Consider the following 14,913-nt stretch of genomic DNA (forward strand, 5'->3'; position numbering starts at 1 on the left):
AATAATTAAAGCAGACATCCTTGTGTTATTCTCAATCTTGGGGGTAAAGTATTCAATCTTTCACCATCAGGTATGACATTAGCTGTAAGTTTACTGTAGACATCCTTTATTAAGCTGAGGAAGTTCTTAATCTATTCTTTGCTCATAGAAGACTTTTTATCTTACATGGGTATCAAATGTGTTTTCCACATCTATTAAAGTGTTTATATGATTTTCTTCTTTATTATGCCATGAGTTAAATTCTTTTTTTATTGTTGGTATAGTTTACACATATATTGATTTTAGGTATACAACATAGTAATTCAATATTTTATATAGTATAAAAATTTACAATGGTAATCTGTCACCATGCAAAGTTGTTACAGTCTTACTGACTGTATTCTCCACGTGTTAATCACTGTGACACTTCTCTTATAACTGAAGTTTGCATTTAATCCCTCTCATCTGTTTCATTCATTCCCCACACCACCTTCCTCTCTGGCAACCACGGTTCTCTGTATCCGAGTCTTTTTCTGTTTAGTTTTGTTTGTTCATTTGTTTTTTAGATTCCACATACAAATGAAATCACACAGTATTTATTTTTCTCTGACTGATTCTTAAATGTTAACTAAGCCTGCATTCCTGAGATAAAATACAGTCAGTCACCATAATAATATTTTCATGTTGTCAAACTCAATTTGTTAAAATTTTCTCAAGAATTTTTGTATCAGTGTTTATCAGGAATATTGGTTTGCCATTTTTCTATTACTGGGTTTTTCTGAAATTTTTTCAGTTGTATTTCGTCTTGGTTTGGTATCAGGATAATGCTGGACTCAAAACCTGGGGAATGTTCCTTATTTTATGTTCTATATTTTATATAGATTTATTTATATTCATTTATTTTTATTCATATATTTTATAACTGTTCTATATTTTATGAGTTTGTATGAAATTAGTATTGTTTCCTTCTTAAATGCTTGTTAGAATTTACTAGTGAAGTCATCTAATTAAGACAGAAGTTTCCTTTGTGGAAGGTATTTAACTTTACTTCCTTTAAAAGATGTCACTACTTTCCCAGTTATCTAGTTTCTTGAATGAGCTCTGGTAGGTGTGTCTACCCATTTCACCTAAGTTGTCAAGTTTATTGGCATAAAATTACAAGTTTCTTTAATTATTTTGATATCTAAATGGTCTGTAGTGATGTCCCCTCTGTCATTCTTACAAGTTATTCATGTCTTCACACTCTGACCTACTTGGATAGAAATATATCTATATTGCTTTTTCACAAAATCCATTTTGATTCCATTTATTTTTGTTTGTTTTCTGTATCACTGAGTCTGCTCTTATCTTTGCAGATAAGATCTTTATACTTTGGGTTAAATAGTATAAAGTACAATGTATCTATACTTTGTGTTACTTTGCTGTTTCTTTTCTAGTTTTGAAAAGTAGTTTAGATTATAAACTTGCAACCTTTTCTATTTTCTAAAAAAGCATTCAAATTTTTCTCTAAGCATTGCTTTAGCTATCATTCAGTCCAAAATATTTCTTGACTCAATATTTAAAAGCATGTTTTAAAATTTTAAAATATTTGAAGTTGGTCCAGAAACTTTATCATTAATTTTAGTCTAATTCTACTGTGATCAGAAAAAAAGATTTTTTAATGACTACCTTTAATCTACGTTTTTCATAGTTGTTTTGTCTTACGTGGTCTTTGTTCCTTTCCTCTTTCCCTAACTTCTTCTGGGTTCACCTGGTTCTTTTATTTCATTTTAATAATTCAACTTTGTTTGCATTATTGGTTAATCAGCTATAACTCTTCATTTTGTTATTTTGTCTTAGTAGTTGCTGGAGTTTACAACATATAGCCAATCTTCAAATAACATTATACCACTTCACACATACTGTAAGAATCTTACAAATGCATACTGCCCATTCCCCATTTTCACACTGATATTATTTTTAGACATTTTACTTCTATGTATGCTATTGGCCCCAAATACATTTCAGTTTTATTCTCTTGCTGGCTCTGATGAAGTTGCCATGTTCGGGAAGCCTAGACAACAAGGAACTTCTGGCCTGGCAGGAAGCTACAGATCTAAACTCTTAGTCCAACAACCCTAAAAGACTCAATCCTGCCAAAACCACACACATGAGCTTGGAAACAGACCTTCTTCAGTCAAGCTTTCAGATGAGACTCCAACCCTGAATGACACTTTGAATCCATATGAGATACCACCTATGAGGCAGATGACCAACCACTGAAGCTGTGCTCAGACTCCTACCCCACAGAAACTGTGAGATGATAAATAGGTTTAGCTTTAAATTATTACTTTTGTAGTAGTCAGTTATGCAGTCGTAAGTAACAATACATCCTAGTAGGATTACCTTGGACAAACATCATGGGTGTAGAACATTCAATTGAGTCAATGTTTCCCCCGCCAAGAAGCAAGTAACTATAAGCCAGAATACTCTAGCATTCTCGAGAAGACAACAGTATTGTCATGGCAAACTGATAAAGTGGCCTTATTTTAGGAGGTAAAAGATGAAAGTAACCTAGCCTAGGACTTCATTATAATATGTTTCCATTATCAAAAGATGATAAAGAAACACCTCAGGTAAACAAAACAACCGAGAAGATGATGAAATGGAAGCAGTCAGTGAAGAAATATGCAAGGATAAGAATGAATTAAGCCAAGGAAGAGTAGTTGGGGTTGATAGGTAAGGAAGTTGAAAATGATTTCAAGTACACAGAGAAAAATGAATACATACGTATTGTTAGGTAAAGTTATAAAGCTTCCCCTGGAGATCTTACAGAAATAAAGAACAGGTTATTCTCCACAACCCAGCTAAGCTCGATGCTTCCAGAATCTACATACCAATTCAAAACACCACAAAACAGTGATGTCACAAGTTTGAACACTCTCACTTGGCAAAAATATGAGAAGTAGCACTGAACAAGCACGGCCACGTGTCCTGATACTCCATAATGGAGAGAGTATGGGGTAGCAGATGCAGTCAAGACTATCCAAAGGAGTATTAACTACTTCGATTACTGCTGCTATAATCTTTGGTTGTTCAGACAGCTGTAGTATCTTGACTCAACAAATACTGTATACAGATTTAACATAAATTTAAATATCACAAGAAAATCTTCCATTTCACCCACAAGTTAACTCTGCCAGGAAGGTACTAAGGAAAACAAGTGAGTGAATAAATGGTCACCACTCAACCCTTTACTGTATAGCATGAAATATACTGTGCTAGAATACCAACAGGTTGTTACTACATTAACCACATAAATGTACTAAATCCCCCAAGGACCTTTAGAAGACTCAGCTTTTCTCAAATCAAACCACTGCAACCACAGTCTTGAAGAACCAGAACTTGTTTCACTTTTTAAGAGAAGCTTTAAGAACATAAAAAGAAAATACAGGAAAAAATACTATAGATAGCCTGAGTGGGTTCTTTAGTTTTTTTACATAGTCTAATTCCAGGTAACAGTCGTATTCCAGGTAAGTCTCACAGAGAGGAGTTTAACTCTTCAGAGTTCTAAGTAAACAAAAAAAAAAAAAATAACTTTACAAGGTTTTAAAAAAAATTTTTTTCTTGGCCAGTCATCGCTTTGGTTAAGGTCTTAACATAGAAGCACCATATAGCAATGGTATCAGCGAGATGACAAAATAGGAAGCCTTCCCCAACAAACACACCAATTCAACAATTTATGGATAAATCCCCCTTGTGACAAATTTAGAAACAAGCAGCAAAAATCCAAAACCAAACACTGGGGAGGAAAGGAGCAACAATAACTCTTATTCACTGCTGCTGAAAATGCAATAGGAACAGTAAAGTCACATATATTAAGCTAACCTTAAAAATTCATTCCAATATACAGTAGGTGCAGACAAGTACTACTTGATTCCACTTATACGAGGTACCTAGAATAGTCAAATTCGTAGAGTCAGAAAGTACCCTGCTAGATGCCAGGGGCCAGGGTGAGGGCAGGGGCTGGGAACTTAAGTGTTTAATGGGGACAGAATTTGTTTAGAAAAGTGAAAAATATGGGAAATGGATGATAGTGGAAATTGCACAAAAATGTGAATGTACTTAGTACTACTGAACTGTAGTTAAATGTGGTTAAAGTAGTATGTTTTATGTGATTTTTACCACAATAAAAAAAATTAAATAATAGTACAGTCACTTTGGAAAACAGTTTGGCAATTTCTTACAAAACTAAACACACCCTTACCAAACAATTCAGCAATCACACTACTTGGTACTTATCCAAATGAGCTGAAACCTTACATTCACACAAGAACCTTCACAAAGATGTGTATAGTAGCTTTATTCAAAATTGCTGAAACTTGGAAACAATCAAAATGTCTTTCAGTTGGTGAATGGATGAATGAACTGTGGTACATCCAGGCAATGGAATATTAGCACAAAAAAGTAGTGAGCTATAAAGCCATAAAATGACCTGAAGGAAACTTAAATGCACATTAGTAAGTGAAAGGCGCAAATTTGAAAATGTTATCATAGCTTATGATCCCAATGTATGACATTTTGGAAAAGGCAAAACTATGACAACAGTAAAAAGATCAGTGATGGTCAGGAGTATGCAGGATGGTGGAATGAAGGGAGAGGCATACAAGACTTTTTAGAGCAATGAAACTATTCTATATGATACTATAATGGTGGACACGTGTCATTACACGTCTATCAAAACCCACTGAAGGTACACTGCAATGCTGTAAACTGTGGGCTTTGAGTGAAATGTGTCCGTGCTGGTTCATGGATTTTAACAAATATACCGCTCTGACTCAGGCCATGATAGTGGGAATGGTTGTGCACATGTCAGGAAATGCGGTATACGGGAAGTCTGTACTTTCTCATCCATCTTTCTGTGAACCTAAAACTGCTCTGAAAGTCTATTTTAAAAAAAAAAATGAATCAACTTAAATTTCAAAGGTACACGTGATCTGACAAAAACCTAATTTATTAACTACTCCAACATGCTTCATATCCTTCTTAAGGCTTAAGGTGATCACTGAGGAGAATAAAAATCAGTATCTCACAAGTCGTGAAACAGTTACAGCAAGTGCCAAAGTGCTGGTAAGCAATCGCTACCCAGATATTAGCACAAGGACAGCAGCTGTCTGTGTACATGAATTCTGCTCAGCTTGTAGAAGACAAAGGTCTTCTCAGTTGACTGGCATACCTTATTCTAGGGGATCATCACATTGTATCCAAATTCATTCTGACTCAAAGCCTACTTTTGTATACTGTTTCCATTGTTATTCAGTACTTTCTATGTTGAGATCTGATCTATAATATAGCTTCAAACTGGCTGAATATTACAAGGTTATGTTATCATTTTCCATTACGAGGTATATAATACACTCATAAGGCTCATCGAATGCTTTTACCGAAAAAAAAAAAAATTATTTAAATGCCATGTGACATTTTAAAAGATGGAAAAAGGCATTTTAAGAGTGTTGCCAAGAAAGAACTGTTTAAGAACACTGTTATTTTAAAAGCACAGCTAAGTTTTAAAATGACATTACGTCCCTGAGAATCACAGCTGCAGATGCCTTGATTCCTGTGCCAGATTAAAGAACATCAATTAAAAAAAAAAAAATTAAGGACTTCAAAACAGCTATCTCATAAATTTTAATGAAGTAAAAGATTTTTCTATATTAAAATTACTAATTCATATTTCCCCAACTTTCACAGTGGTTCTAAGAAATTCAGCTGAAAAAACTTGGAAGTTTCTGCATTTTCAAAAACTGCATTTTTATACCAGTTATCAATTTTCACTGGTCTAGGAGTTTTCACACACATAATTCTCTAATGATTTAAGTAATCTGTATTGTGTTATATGGGCTTCCCTGGTGGCTCAGTGGTCAAGAATCCACCTGCCAATGCAGGAGACGCAGGTTAGATCTCTGGTTGGGAAGATCCCCTGGAGGAGGAAATGGTAACCCACTCCCAGTATTCTTGCCTGGGAAATCCTATGGACAAAGAAACCTGAAGGGCTACAGTCATGGGATGGCAAAACAGTCAGACGTGAGTTAGCAAATAAACTGTTACATTATCTGTAGGCCATCCATCAAGTTAATATTTTGACTATCCTGCTCAGAGAAGTAAGTTTAGGGTAAAGCAATCCCTCGTGGCTCAGTGGTAAAGAATCCACCTGCCAATGCACGAGACGCAGCTTCAATCCCTGGATCGGGAAGATTCCCTGGAGAAGGAAATGGCAACCCACTCTAGCATTCTTGCCAGAATTCTGTGGACACAGGAGCCATGGGGGCTACAGTTTACACAGTTAACGGACTAAACAACAATTACTCAAAAACTTTTGTTTTGAGGTATATTCTCTTTTGCTTCCCTCCCTCCAACACACTCCCAATATATACCACACAAAAGGCCTTGTGGCATTACCCTTAATAATGAATTCTACAGCTTCCCTGGTAGCTCAGATGGTAAAGAGTCTGCCTGCAATGCAGGAGACCCAGGTTCAATTCCTAGGTGGGAAGATCTCCTGAGAAGGGAATGACAACCCACTCTAGCATTCTTGCCTGGAGAACTCCACGGACAGAGGAGCCTGGTGGGCTACAGTTCACAGGGTCACAGAGTCAGAAACACCCACAACATACACCACACAAAAGGCCTTGTGGCATTACCCTTAACAATTCATTCTACAATCTCACTTTGAACTAAGAGAAATTTCTAAAGGAACTTCCCTAATCTTTTTAATTTTTCCTGGGCAGAACCTTAGCTACAACCATTCTTGACGAATCCTGTTTTCTTCACCAAACCTTCCCGTGACTGTGTGTTCTGTTATGCTCCAGAAGCACCCAACTTTTTCCCTGGGTCTGGTCTGACTCATGACTGTTTAGAACTAGCTACTGACTGAAACAAACGCACATCATCATCCTCCTAGAGATGGTTAGATACTAGAGAGAGTCACTCATCCACATGCTACTAGTCAAGCCTGACTTCTTCACCCTCCTATTTAAGTTTTCTTATATCTTACTCCAATTTTTATTTCAATTATATGTGACTCCTTACTCTTAATTTTTCTCTCCTTTTTCCATGGGTGGAGTCCAAAATCAAGCACAAAACTCTTAAAAATGTTTAAACCATGTGTAAGGACTCTGCAAAACGGGTAGGATAGCCATTCTTCTCTCATTGTACGTATGATGTCGTCCTGTAAGTGGATGGCAATAAGCAGTTTCAACTTCCAGAATTATTTTTTGTTTCTTTTTGAAAACCCAGTGGGGGGGTGGGGCGGGGCTTGCATTCTTGGGTCCCTTGAAACTGAAACTGTCCAAGAGGCAGTTTTTTGTTTTTTGTTTTTCCCAAGAGGCAGTTTTAAGTAGCCTGCCACCCTCAGGGCACTTCAAGGACAGTCGGCTGAAACACACATCCACCTTCCAGAGAAAGAGGCCTATTTGCTTGTCCTGTAACTTCAGCCTGAGGGGCAGGCTTCTGCCTGCCACGCATCTAGACTACAGAGGTCCTCCGGGAACAGGGTGTCATCTCTGCATTCTCCATCTGCTTGCTAGAGCTTTTGGGTATTTTCTAGAAAGGAGCTTATACACTCGTCTGGAGCACACATTTGTGCAACTGTTGCCTAGGGAACACCTCCAGATTGCCCAGCTCTGGTCTCCAACAGGGCTTATGCTTGCAGTCCCATGGGGTTGTGTATGTTTACATGCTTCAAAAGCTGCAGCCTGAGGGTTTGGCTCCCAACCAGCCTGAATCTAGGTGCTAAAATACTCTGCTTTGGGACACTGACAGGTCTTGGCACACCCTCAACTATTGGAGGTTATTAAAAATAAAATAGGCTACATGAACAGTTACAAAGGCTTGAGACATAAGAGTTAGGGCAGGGCTGAATGAAAAGGTTTATCTCTGACACAAGGCTATTCCTTCAAGACTTGGAAGAGATGGCCGGTTTATCTAATGCACAGCAATGAGCACAGATGGAACTGCACCACTGTCTAACACCATACACAGAAACTAACTCACAATGGATTAAAAATGCAAATGCAAGACCTCAAACCATAAAACTCCTAGAAGAAAACATACATGGTAACCTCCTTAACATCAATCTTAGCAATGACGTTTTGGATCTGATTCAAAAAGCAAAGACAACAAGAGCAGAAATAAACAAGTGGGACTCTATCACACTGAGAAGCTTCTGAGCAGCAATTAACAAAATGAAACGACAGCACCCAGAGCGGGAGAAAACACCTGAGAACCACGTAACGGGTAAGGGGCTAGTACCCAGAATACATAAAGAGCTCACACACCACAAGAGAAAAAAACCCAATTCAAAAATGGACAGAGAATGTGAACAGACATTTTTCCAAAGAATACATGCTCATGGCCAACAGGTATGTGAAAAGATGCTCAACATCACTAATCATCGGGGTGATGCAAATCAGAACTACAGTGAAACCACCTCACACCTAGCGGAATGGCTATTATCAAAAAAGTCAATAAATAAAAAGTGTTGGAAAGGACTTGGAGAAAAGGTAACACTCGTACACTATTGGAGGGGATTTAACTGGTGTAGTTACTATGAAACAGGTCTCCATCTTTCTGAGAAAGAGGCCAACTACTGTATGGAGTTTCCTCAAAAAATTAAAAATAGAACTCCCATATGATCTAGTAATTTCACTTCTGGGTATTTATTCCATTTAAAAAATGGAAACACTAACTGAAAAAGATATATGCACCTCTGTTCACTGCAGCATTATTTACAGTAGCCAAGATAGGAAAACAATCTAAGAATCCACCGATGTATGGATATGACATAATGACATAAGAGTATTATTATTCAGTCATTTTTAAAGTATAAAATCTTGCCAATTGCAACAATGTGGATGGACCTTGAGGACATTATTCTAAGTGAAATAAGTCAGAGAAAGGTATATAATGTAAGATCTAACTTAAAGGTGGAATCTAAAAAAAAAAAGAAACAAAAATTTAAGCTATAAAACATAAATAATAGAGGTGGTAATGTACAGTATAGTTACGATAGTTAATAAAAATGTACTACATATTTGAAAGCTGCTAAAAGCAAGATCTCAAATGACCTAATCACAAGGAAAAAAATTGTATTACTGTATGGTGACACGTTAACTAGACTTATTATGGAGATCATTTTGCAATGTATACTAATATAATTTGTCAGTTATACCTCAATCAAAAAAAGAAAAATGACATTCTTTCTAAGATAAAGGGAAAACAGAGACAAAAGATGAAAAATGACAAAACAGAAAAAGCTGTGTCCCTTCTGATATCATGTGATACAAGAAACTCCTATTTAAATGTTGTTTTAGGCTTGCAAAATTTGCCCTACTATACACAAAGGAACCCCATTCAAGAAGAAACTAAAAATCCATTTTTATTAATGATTTTTGGAGGTAAAACAACATATTTACATACATGTTTACAAACATTTGCATAAAATGATTTTTTCCCTTATTGTTTAAAAGACTGTTTTTCATTTGGCAAAAGATTAAAACATTAAATACCATAAGCAACGAAACCCAGTGACGTTATAAGTTATTGTTTCTTCCCTTTATCCTTTTCCCTATGTTCAATACACTTAAAGGTGACCCAAACTGACACTGATATTTAGAGGACAATGAACTACAGGAATATGACTCATGGTAAAACTGCCTTGTTAGGAGATAATGCTGAAGTTATGACTGCTAATTAAGAACATGAAACACAGTAATTGCATACTTACAGGGTCCTATTTTCCTTGCTGTATTTCACTGAAGGAAGGAGGAGAAACAGAAAAGGAGAGAGAGGGAAAAGGGGGAAGAAGAGGGTCATGCTGGCAGGATGCTATTTTGGGGGGCTGGAAAGCTCCTTGGAGGGAACCATAAAAAAAGCATCTGAGACATCCCCTACAATGGAAGAAAATGCCTAACACCATTCTTGCACACAAACATGGGCTGCTGGATATTATCTCCTGAGTTTCAGTCTTCATTAAAAAGTCACGGCTAAGGATACAAGAGGATGAATATATTACCTATGAACAGAAGTCACAGGTTTTGAGCTATCTTGAAAAAGTTTCTCCTGGGTAAAAGCAGCCTCTTCAGGTCTACAGAAGTAGGCTGTTGTCATTGTTGTTGTTTTTTAATATTTGGTGGGGGGTGGAGGGGGAATACAATAGAGAAAAAAGAAGGATGGATATAGATCCAGTATCTTTTCTCTTTTTACCAGCATCTTTTATCTTGGAGGCAATGTCTTTTTAAATGTTAGGAGATAATAAGCATTATAGAATTAAACCAGTAATACTACTATTGAACTCCTTGGTTGGGTCAACCAACTAAAAGGGGAAGAGAAACAGATAAATCTTGGCATTTACTGTTTTGTTGCCAAATACATGAAAGATACCCTTTTCCTAAATTGAAGACAAAATTTAGTTTGTCTTCAAGAGTTTAGTTTTTTTTTTAATATTTTGACTAACCATATTATTTTCCACTTATAAACTTCATTATCTTTATTTGAAAGATTATTATTTTTCAGTGAACATGATAAAATCCCCATGATCAATAATCTCTGTGTCTCTATTTTCTACACAATCCACCTACTGCTTTCTTGAGGGTGTTCCTAGGCTGATCTGCAAATAAGTACAAAATTTGGTAAAGGTTTATTCTTTAAGAATATTAAGTGCTATAAACTCTGTTACAAGAGAGGGAAGTTAATTATATCTTCCTGTCAGTACTGCTTATTTCAGGCACAAAGACTAAAATTCAGTGAAAATAACTCTACTGCCAAATATCCAGTTTTCCTAAAGTTGTAGAGAAGGCACTGGCAATGTAGACTTTTTTTTTTTAAGGAGGGGAAATAATAGGATAGAAATAACAAGAAAGGCTAAAAATTCAAGCCAGATAGCTTTTTGTTATCATATAGTATTAAAGTTAATACTCAGTTTGCTAAAAAATAATTTTTCTAACTCATTTTATATCAAGAGTCACTTCAATCATATATGAATTGGTCACAGAAACCTGAAGCTATTATGGACAAACATCACTTCAGTTAAAGAGGTATTTCAAGTGAGAGAAAAAAAAAAAGGAACATGTAGTTTTACCACATAAAAGCTATTATTGCACACTGAACCAAAGTTCAAGTAATAAACTAGCAATAGTTTAAATACTACATATTTACCTAAATTTCTATTAGCTAAAAAAAATTTTTTAATCTTCATTTTAAAAACAAGCTTAAATGAAGGCAGAAATTTAAAACAACACTTACTAATAAAGTAGAATCTATACATTACACTTAAAATGCAAATTAAAATCAAGTGATTTGGAATCCATTATTAATTCTAATGCATAAATACCTGGGTGGAAACTGACATCCTTTAGATATTCAATAACAAAACTCCATGCAGAACACCAAATCTAAATTTCAGCCTGTTTTAGTCCTAACAATTGGTTCGACTTTCCTCATTCAATAATGTGAACATTTAGCTAAAAATTACTTCTGTTAAGAGATAATAAATGTGAAGATTTTTTAAAAACAGTAAAAAATACAAATCAAGTACTGCGAGGTACAATATTTTCCTAACACAAAAGCAACTACCAGAATCAGAATCACAAAATTATCTGTGGCAATTATGGAGATCTACTCATTAAACAGAAATTTTAAAATATTTTAACTGTAAAATATGCATCATTATTTTATCCAAGCTAATTTTCTCAGACACTGTACCAAGTAAAACTTTGAAGAACAGAATAACGCTGTAAGGTTCATCAAATTAACTAACATCCAGAAATATAACATTGCTAAATACAAGTACTTAACATTAATGTAGGCAGGGAGCAATTTTTAAACCTTAAAAAAGTCAGGCTGTACTTAAAGACTCAGTATAGAGGTACTGTATAAGTGGCCTACTGGTGATGGAAAATATGTAAACTCTGAGGAGAGAAATTTTTCAAGCTTGTTTTGCATCAAGTTGTCATGAGACTGTTCACATTTAGCACAAGGAATCAGCTTCCAGTAAAGACTGTAAAAAGATATTCCACATTTTTTATCTAACATTCCTTATAGAAAATATTTGGTCTTTAGGAAATGAGAATGCCTTCTTGATACATTTTAAAACCATCTCTGGTTCTTATTCCAGATTTTCAACCTATCATACTGAGATATTTCAAATGTCAAAAGCCTTAACTGGATTTGATAAACCAGGTAGTTGTTGGGATATAACATGACTAAAAAGTAACATTTTTTTTTACATAATTGAGCTTATACTTATAAAATGAGTAAGATTGATTTTTTTTTTAAACAGTCGAGTTTATAATTATAAATGAATAGTTACTTGTATTCTTGCCTGGAGAATACCAAGGACAGAGGAGCCTAGTGGGCTATGGTCCACAGGGTTGCTAAGAGTCAGACACTTAGCAACTTACCACACATGCACAAGCTATTCTAGTATGCCACTGCAGAGATTTTGAGCAATTTCCACTTTAGACCAGCTTGAGGTATCCCAGGAGAAAGTCAGGCTTATTTTCCCCTGAACATATTTTCCCCCTAAACCATACTACCCAATTTAATCACCCAACTGACCTTCGATCATTTGTAACAGAAAAATGCAACCTCACAGGTCAATAAATGCCCTGTCCTATATTAAAAAGAACATGGCAGAATGTGAAGGTATCACACGCATCTACATTGAAGGAAAATACTCTGTATACACTAGTATTTTTGCTTAAAAAAAATATAAATGTTTAAAGATGTTACTTTACAGTAAGGATATCTAAAATATATTCTTTAAATATTTTGTTTTTCCTATGGAAAAATATTGTGCATGCTAATATTAGGATGCGCCTATAAACAGAACTATAAACTTTGTTAAATTCATGCATGTTCCATCACATAAATCAAATAGATAATACATTTCAGACACACAAACATAACTTTTACATGGGGAGAAAAAAAGATTGATAATATGTGCCTAAAATGAATACAAATCTCTCAAATCAATTTTCAAAAATCATATAAAAATCATTATTTCTAATTTTTTAAAAGGTATCAAAGAACTACAAAGATGTACTTAAACAATACACTGGACTTAATGTAGGGCTTGTTCAATTTAAAAATGCCCTATTCCTTAATCCTTAATAAATCAAAAAGTTTTTTACTGAACAAGTACCAAAGAACAACCTTTGGGGAAATTAGCCAGGGACTAAATTTATCCTTACAATCAATGTTTGGCAAGGCTAACCGTGGTCCCTGCTGGAGAATAAACCAAGTAAGAGATAAGAAAGTTGGATTCAAGTAGACTATAATCTGTAATTTTGGCTGAACCAAATTCCATGTTAATCCAATTTCTACCAAAATAGATAACCCACTGTGTCCTTATAAAGCATCTGGAAAATCAGGCTATAATTTTTTTTTTTAGAAGAAAAGAACAAACAGATCTAGTAGAAAGCTTTCCACATAAGACATTTACCTTGAATTTCTACTTAAAGAGTTTTTTACCTTGAATCTTTCCTTTGTTATGAAAGAAAGCTAAGGAAACACATTTGAACATGGACATGATTGTGAGACTAAAAAAGTCAGAATATTTAATACTTGTTTTTAATTTTATTCAAAGTAACTGCCTTTAAAAAAATCTTTCATATCTAATGAATATTGGTAATGACTTACTTTTCATATCAAACATGTTTTTTAGATGACCCCAGAAACTGACTCTGAGACAGGATTCAAAGGCAAGAATCTCATTTGGGAGGTAATGTCAGAAAACACTGATAAATGAATAGGAAGTGAGACAGAGGAGGAAGAAAATAAAGAATACTTATTTAACAGTCCAGTCTTCCTGCTGCTGAGGACAGTGAGGTCTAGCCCCACTGGAAACTCTAGGAAACATGCCTCGAAGTATTACCAGAAGGGTAAGGAAGCTGGAAAAATTATTCTCCAATTCCCATCCGATCTGCCCTGCATGTGGGTGAGAAAATCCCAGAGTCGCAGGTACTTGCAGGACACTTTCATGTGTGAACTGGAACGGTGGGAGTCAAGTGTCTGCTGCAAAGTCTCACCATCAGAAAGCCTCACATACAAATAAATTTCATTTTCTGTCATGATCTCATTACAAAGAAGGAGTGCATTTTTAATGATGAAAGCAATGGATCAGAATTTTGAGGTCTAAAAGTAAACCTCCCAGGAAAGAGAAGTCTGCAGTTATTAGGAATATTTTAATCCACCAAAAGAAATCTATTTTTGCCAGAATTAATCAAAATAGACCTTTACATAAATGATTCCCATTTTTACTGAAGCCACACATCCACATTACTATTTGAATTCAATGTGATATCTCAAAAAGTGAGCACCAAAAACAAAACATAGAGTAATATTATATAGTATAACATTTGTAACACACAGGACTAAAAATTAGAACTGAATTCTTACACTAGCTCTTGATACTAACTAGCCAAACAAATTTATATGTCATGCTATTTATATGGGCTTAGGATTCTCTCAGTAAAAATACAGCAATGTATGGCCTTCTTAAAGTTGAGATTAAAAGAAAAAGCCGTGAACATATTTTTTAAATTAAAAGTATAATATGTTAAATAATAGGGTATCTTTATTATTGTCATAAAAAGTCAAAGGTGGAAAGGCCCTTAGGAGTCATACTATTCACTTCTAGCACACATTAATAAAGAGATAACCTCTGCTCTAGGAAAGACTGTGGTATGTTCCAGCAAATCAGTACCAACTGACTGGCAAAGCTGAAAATGGATTCCCGTTCAAAGCTTCTAGCACCCCATAGCATCTTTCAATTGAGAGCTGGCTGGACATGTTATTGGGCAAACAGGTAAATAACACATAAGTAACAGTAAACACCATAGGATATTGTAAAACATGAGCCAAGAATCGTAGGCCAGTGGTTTCAAATTTATCAGA

The sequence above is a fragment of the Cervus canadensis genome, chromosome 5 (genome assembly GCF_019320065.1).
Source record: "Cervus canadensis isolate Bull #8, Minnesota chromosome 5, ASM1932006v1, whole genome shotgun sequence".
Taxonomy (NCBI): Eukaryota; Metazoa; Chordata; class Mammalia; order Artiodactyla; family Cervidae; genus Cervus; species Cervus canadensis.